Source organism: Motacilla alba, chromosome 15, assembly GCF_015832195.1.
Source record: "Motacilla alba alba isolate MOTALB_02 chromosome 15, Motacilla_alba_V1.0_pri, whole genome shotgun sequence".
Classification (NCBI taxonomy): Eukaryota; Metazoa; Chordata; class Aves; order Passeriformes; family Motacillidae; genus Motacilla; species Motacilla alba.
In genome coordinates this window covers 13,531,039-13,538,251 of record NC_052030.1, presented here as the reverse complement: position 1 = coordinate 13,538,251, position 7,213 = coordinate 13,531,039, and the positions used below count along the sequence as shown (strand labels likewise).

The 7,213-nt window shown below is 50.1% G+C and overlaps 1 long non-coding RNA gene across 13 annotated transcripts; it reads left to right on the top strand.

The window, feature by feature from the left end:
- Positions 1-957: 957 nt before the first annotated feature.
- Positions 958-7,199, top strand: LOC119707274. Of its 13 annotated transcripts, XR_005258739.1 has the most exons (12): positions 958-1,018; positions 1,096-2,154; positions 2,245-2,286; positions 2,381-2,713; positions 2,795-4,007; positions 4,102-4,433; positions 4,511-5,585; positions 5,688-5,729; positions 5,819-5,864; positions 5,968-6,011; positions 6,093-6,131; positions 6,213-7,199. It is a non-coding gene; the product is annotated as an uncharacterized LOC119707274 (long non-coding RNA). The 13 variants fall into 13 exon arrangements; XR_005258734.1 differs by having other exon boundaries at positions 2,245-2,713; XR_005258737.1 differs by having other exon boundaries at positions 1,096-2,286.
- Positions 7,200-7,213: the final 14 nt, after the last annotated feature.

Here is a 7,213-nt window from a genome sequence, read left to right as displayed (position 1 = left end):
TCTTTGAAGTTCTTGGAATAAATCATTCAGTTAGAATCTTCTTCCTCCAGGGCTCTCTGAGCCTCATCAGCTCACCGTTGGTCTCAGCTCGGTCACCTGATTTTGCATTTGCTCGGTCCTTGCAGTTATTCTTCTTGCTAAGAGATTTCTGTCCCTGCTGTGTCCCTGTTGTTTGTCATGTCCTGTCCCCCGTCACGGGTGACTGCACATATTTGTGCTGGAGCTGCTCTGCCCTGTTGCGTAGCCTGATGCGATAGGAACGGTCCTGGGGGCTTGAAATTTGTAATGTGGGGCATAGTTGGGCTCTAGATGGTATTCCTAGATTGACACAAGATGTTTAGAGCTGTGAATTTATCCTAAATGCCTTTGACTCTTGTCCTAACTTTCTTTCAGATGCAGAAGGATACAATGCTCGGCAGAGCGCTTCATCCCTGGTGAGGAGGTTCCCCAACCAGGTCAGTCACTGTCTGTGTTTGCAGGGGAAGCAAAAATGGTGACTGTTACAGCTCTGTCCTTTTCCTTTTTATTTATTTTTCTTTTGTTAGGCAGTAAAGCTGGATATCAGCAGTCAAGTTGAAGCGGGCAGGGTGAGCGGTGAGCCGTGGACAGAAGCAGTTGTTATTGCTGAGGTCTCAATTTCTGGTGCAACTCTAAGCATCCATTCTCATTTGCGTGCTTTAGGCAGTCCACTCGGAGTATGCCAAGCCCCCGTCACTCACTGGCCGATGGACCTGGTTTGCTGCTCTTGTGAGCCCTCGGGAAGTCTGACAGGACTAGGTGATGAAGCCTTTGCCTTTTCTATTTGAAGGTGTCACCCGGGTAGCCTTTGGCCACGGCCGAGGAGTTGCGGTGTGTCGGGGAGGTAGGGAGGAAGGGCGAGGGTCCGCTCAGGTTTCAACAATGCCACATCACTTCATCTCCTCTTAACCCAGGCAGACCCTGTGCCGACAGCATCACCCTCTGGGCGTGGCCGAAGCGTGCAGCATTCTTAAGAGACCCGGACATTCTTAGGAGGTTGGTGAGTAGCAGAATTGTTAGGTTTTGGCCGATGTGCTGCCAAGATCATGCATTGATGCTTGGTTTTCTTTAATGTAGCTGACTATGAGACGGCAGCCCGGCGACAGCAGGAGCTTCCCAGCCGACGAGGCGGCCTTCCTTCGCACCTGGCACGGACCGGCGTCCCCAGATGTCCGAGAGATAAGTAGAGGGCCACGACCCACAGAGGGGATGAAAGCGGGGTGCTGGGTTGGGAGTCACCGTGAGGGGTTTATGAGTCCACTTTGGCGATGGGCTTGTCCAAGTAGTAAAGGGAAAATGTCACTTTTGATCACAGCGCTGAGGTGTGCGCAGGGCAGAGCAGTCCCAGTGTGTATCGTGACACTTGTCTATCGTGCATTCTGTGTGCTTGGGTGTCTCATTTCTTTTTGCTTAGCCCTTTGAGGGGCCTGTCAGAAGCCCTGGCATCATTCTTAGCATCTGTGATCTCTGTGTTCCTTGGCCTGGCACCGATGCCATAGAACTTTTGACTCGGGAGCTCAGGCAGGCATCAGAATTGCATATTTCCTTAGAAGCATCCAGTCAGATGTCTTCTGCAGGTCTTCTTGTGAGCTGTATGGACAGCTGTACTCTGCAAGGATCCGTTATCGTGCATTAGGACTTGTAAGAACGTGAGGATAGGTGTAGGATTCAGAGGCATCCATCTTTGAAGTTCTTGGAATAAATCATTCAGTTAGAATCTTCTTCCTCCAGGGCTCTCTGAGCCTCATCAGCTCACCGTTGGTCTCAGCTCGGTCACCTGATTTTGCATTTGCTCGGTCCTTGCAGTTATTCTTCTTGCTAAGAGATTTCTGTCCCTGCTGTGTCCCTGTTGTTTGTCATGTCCTGTCCCCCGTCACGGGTGACTGCACATATTTGTGCTGGAGCTGCTCTGCCCTGTTGCGTAGCCTGATGCGATAGGAACGGTCCTGGGGGCTTGAAATTTGTAATGTGGGGCATAGTTGGGCTCTAGATGGTATTCCTAGATTGACACAAGATGTTTAGAGCTGTGAATTTATCCTAAATGCCTTTGACTCTTGTCCTAACTTTCTTTCAGATGCAGAAGGATACAATGCTCGGCAGAGCGCTTCATCCCTGGTGAGGAGGTTCCCCAACCAGGTCAGTCACTGTCTGTGTTTGCAGGGGAAGCAAAAATGGTGACTGTTACAGCTCTGTCCTTTTCCTTTTTATTTATTTTTCTTTTGTTAGGCAGTAAAGCTGGATATCAGCAGTCAAGTTGAAGCGGGCAGGGTGAGCGGTGAGCCGTGGACAGAAGCAGTTGTTATTGCTGAGGTCTCAATTTCTGGTGCAACTCTAAGCATCCATTCTCATTTGCGTGCTTTAGGCAGTCCACTCGGAGTATGCCAAGCCCCCGTCACTCACTGGCCGATGGACCTGGTTTGCTGCTCTTGTGAGCCCTCGGGAAGTCTGACAGGACTAGGTGATGAAGCCTTTGCCTTTTCTATTTGAAGGTGTCACCCGGGTAGCCTTTGGCCACGGCCGAGGAGTTGCGGTGTGTCGGGGAGGTAGGGAGGAAGGGCGAGGGTCCGCTCAGGTTTCAACAATGCCACATCACTTCATCTCCTCTTAACCCAGGCAGACCCTGTGCCGACAGCATCGCCCTCTGGGCGTGGCCGAAGCGTGCAGCATTCTTAAGAGACCCGGACATTCTTAGGAGGTTGGTGAGTAGCAGAATTGTTAGGTTTTGGCCGATGTGCTGCCAAGATCATGCATTGATGCTTGGTTTTCTTTAATGTAGCTGACTATGAGACGGCAGCCCGGCGACAGCAGGAGCTTCCCAGCCGACGAGGCGGCCTTCCTTCGCACCTGGCACGGACCGGCGTCCCCAGATGTCCGAGAGATAAGTAGAGGGCCACGACCCACAGAGGGGATGAAAGCGGGGTGCTGGGTTGGGAGTCACCGTGAGGGGTTTATGAGTCCACTTTGGAGACGGGCTTGTCCAAGAAGTGGCCCCTTAGGCCAAATAAAGGGAAAGTGTCACTTTTGATCACAGCGCTGAGGTGTGCGCAGGGCAGAGCAGTCCCAGTGTGTATCGTGACACTTGTCTATCGTGCATTCTGTGTGCTTGGGTGTCTCATTTCTTTTTGCTTAGCCCTTTGAGGGGCCTGTCAGAAGCCCTGGCATCATTCTTAGCATCTGTGATCTCTGTGTTCCTTGGCCTGGCACCGATGCCATAGAACTTTTGACTCGGGAGCTCAGGCAGGCATCAGAATGGTATTCTTCTTTAGAAGCATCCGATCAGATGTCTTCTGCAGGCCTTGTTCTGAGCTGTATGGACAGCTGTGACCTGCATGGATGCATTATGGCAGATTAGGACTTATAAGAATGTGAGGACAGGTAGAGGATTCAGACCGTAGGATTCCCGTGCATCCATCTTTGCATCTTTTATTCTTGGAATAAATCATTCAGTTAGCATCTTCTTCCTCCAGGCTTCTCTGAGCCTCATCAGCTCACTGTCGGTCTCAGCTCGGTCATCTGATTTTTGCATTCTCTCAGTCCTTGCAGTCGTTTGTCTTGCCAAGATATTTCTGTCTCTGTTGCCATTATCTGTCATGTCCTGTCCCCTGTCACGGGTGTCTGCACATATTTGTTCTGGAGCTGCTCTGCCCTGTTGCGTAGCCTGGTGCATTTGGACCATTCCCGGGGGCTTGAAATTTGTAATGTGGGGTGTAGTTGGGCTCTAGATGGTATTCCTAGATTGACACAAGATATTTGGAGCTATGAAGTCATCTTGCAGCCCTTTGACTCTTGTTCTAACTTTCTTTCAGATACAGAAGGATGAAATCTGTGGCAGAGCACCCCATGCCGGGTGAGGGGGTTCCCCCGAGCCGGTCAGCCAGCGTCTGTCTGTGCAGAGGGAGTGTAAATGGTGACTCTGTCTCAGCACTGTTATTTTTCTTTATTTTTACGAAGTCGAGCCAGATAGCAGCAGTCAAGTTGAAGAGGGCAAGGTGAGCAGTGACCAGTGGACTGAAGCCTTTGTTATTGCTGAGGTCTCAATTTCTGATGCAACTCTAAGCATCCATTCTCGTTTGTGTGCTTTAGGCAATCTATTCAGAGTATGCCAAGCCCCTGTCACACAGTGGCCGATGGACCAGGTTTGCTGCTCTTGTGAGCCCTCGGGAAGTCTGACAGGACTCTGTGATGAAGCCTTTGCCTTTTGACTTCCAAGGTCTCTTCCGGATAGCCGTCAGGAACTGCTGAGAAGTTGTGGTGAGTCGGGGAGGTAGGGAGGAGGAGCAAGGATCCACTCAGGTTTCAGCTATGCCACATCACCTCGTCTCCTCTTAAACCAGGCAGACCCTGCGATGACGGTATCGGCCTCTGAGCGCGGCAGAAGCGTGCAACCCAAGGAGACGGGCATTCTTAGGAGAATAGTGAGTAGCAGAATTGTTGGGTTTCGGCCAATGTGCTGCCACGATCATGCATTGATGCTTGGTTTTCTTTAATGTAGCTGACTATGAGACAGCAGCCCGGCGACAGCAGGAGCTTCCCAGCCAACGAGGCGGCCTTCCTTCGCACCTGGCACGGACCGGCGTCACCAGATGTCCGAGAGATAAGTAGAGGGCCACGACCCACAGAGGGGATGAAAGCGGGGTGCTGGGTTGGGAGTCACCGTGAGGGGTTTGAGTCCACTTTGGAGATGGGCTTGTCCAAGAAGTGGCCCCTTAGGCCAAATAAAGGGAAAGTGTCACTTTTGATCACAGCGCTGAGGTGTGCGCAGGGCAGAGCAGTCCCAGTGTGTATCGTGACACTTGTCTATCATGTCTTCTGTGTTGTTCGGATATCTCTTGTCTTCTAGCTTAGCCCTTTGGAGCCTGTCAGAAACCCTGGCATCATTCTTAGCATCTGTGATCTGTGTTCCTTGCCCAGGCACCGATGCCATAGAACTTTTGACTCGGGAGCTCAGGCAGGCATCAGAATTGCATTCTTCTTTAGAAGCATCCAGTCCGATGTCTTTTAAGCTGTAGATGTCTTCTGCAGGTCTTCTTGTGAGCTGTATGGACAGCTGCACTCTGCAAGGATCCATTATGGCCAATTAGGAAATGTAGGAATGTGAAGAGGTAGAGGATTCTGAACGTAGGATTCACAGGCATCCATCTTTGTAGTTCTTGGAATAAATCATTCAGTTATCATCTTCTTCCTCCAGGGCTCTCTGAGCCTCATCAGCTCGCCGTCGGTCTCATCTTGGGCATCTGATTTTGCATTCTCTAAGTTCTTGCAGTCATTCTTCTTGCCAAGATATTTCTGTCCCTGTTGCGTCCCCGTTGTTTGTCATGTCCTGTCCCGTGTCACGGGTGACTGCACATATTTGTGCTGGAGCTGCTCTGTCCTGTTGCATAGCCTGGCGCAATAGAACAAGTCCAGGAGGCTTGAAATTTGTAATGTTGGGTGTAGCTGGACTCTAGATGGTATTCCTAGATTGACACAAGATGTTTAGAGCTGTGATATTATCCTGCATCCCTTTGACTCTTGTGTTTCTTTCAGATGTAGAAGTATAGAATCCCTGGTAGAGCGCCCCGTCCCAGGTGAGGAGTTTTCCCTGAGCAGGTCAGTCACCATCTGTGTTTGCAGGGGAAGCAAAAATGGTGACTGTTACAGCTCTTTTTTTTTTTTTTTTTTTTTTTTAGGCAGTAAAGCTGGATATAAGCAGTCAAATGGAAGAGGGCAAGGTGAGTAGTGAGCCGTGGACAGAAGCAGTTGTTATTGTTGAGGTCTCAATTTCTGGTGCAACTCTAAACATCCACTGTTTTTATTTTAGGTCGTCCACTTGCGACCTCTCCCTGGCCAAGGATGCCCGATGCCAGGTGGGTACTAGCTTAAAGTATAGGTGTGGCATACTTGTCAGATTAGGGTGGCTGTGTTTTCACAGTATCTCAGCATACTCTTTTTTGCTTTGGTTCTTTGTAGATGCTGTCGCTGCCCTGGGTGTGCCAAGGAACAGAGGCAAGCGGGTGAGTCAGTGTTTAGGCAGGATGACTCATAGGTGAGTGTTACGCAGCAGCATGCTAAGTGTGTACCTTTTCTTTTTGCAGGTATCTTCTGGCCAGCCTCGAGTCGAATCAAGATTTGAGGTGAGCTGGGACAGTGGTGTGGAGGAGTCCCGGGGATAACTCATTTTGAGGGCAATAGTCACCTTTTCTGTTTTCTCTTAGGTACCGTGAGGAGGTTTGTAGGCAAAGTTTGGAAATGGCTGCACCAAAGCACACGTCTCGATGTCCACATCCAGCTGACGATGGATTTTGTTCGCTCATCTTCCAAAAGCTAAGTGTTGGGGCAAGTAGTTGGGAGAAGGGGAAAAACCTTTGCTATCACAGGAGGCAGTTTAATGTTAGCTTAGCGGAGAGGTCTGTAGTGGGATGGGGCCCTTTGGAAGTAAAGGGATAGGCCTTGTCCTCAGCCTCAGCAGAGCCTTTGGCGGGCAGGGCAGTTCCGATCCATCTCTGCATTCTCTTTGAACGTTTCTCTGTGAACTTTGCGTCGTCAGCCTTCTTCGACTCTCAGCGTCGTCGTGGATCTTTCCCCCGAGGAGCTCGCCTTCAGGCCCGGAGCTATAGCCACGGTCACCCGGCAGTCTTCGCTTCCTTCTCTAGGCATACTGAGCCTTTTGAGCATCCTCCTAACTGCTTTGACACTAACTTCTTTTAAGGAGTTACGTTTCATCATCACGTGCTGTCCTAGGGCTTTCTTTCCTTTGGCATCATCAGCCTGTGGCTCATCTTGCGCTAGGAATCTTGGGTCCATAAGGTGAAACTGCCAGGCGGTTTCCACTCGTGTCTGTGTTATGTCATCCGTGTCTGTGTTATGTCGTCCGTGTCCATTGTCTTCTGTGCCGTAGGCCTTTGTTACATCTCTATGCTTTGTCGGCATCATTCTGCATCATATCGGCCGCATTTTACTCACGTTCCTCCCCGGATATCGCTTGTTCTAGCATCTTTACATTTTTACTCTCTGAGCCAGGAAGAAGTACACAAGATAGTTTCATTCATCTTCCTTCTCAACTTTGGCAGTGCCTTTTTTTCCCATGCCGTTCTCTTGGACTTCCATAGGGAGTGTATTACACCCTCCTCACGTGACTGTACTAGTTCTCTAGGTTCCATCTTCTCAAAGGGTAGAGGGCTCAAGAATTAATCCTCCAGACAGTTATCTCAAGTCA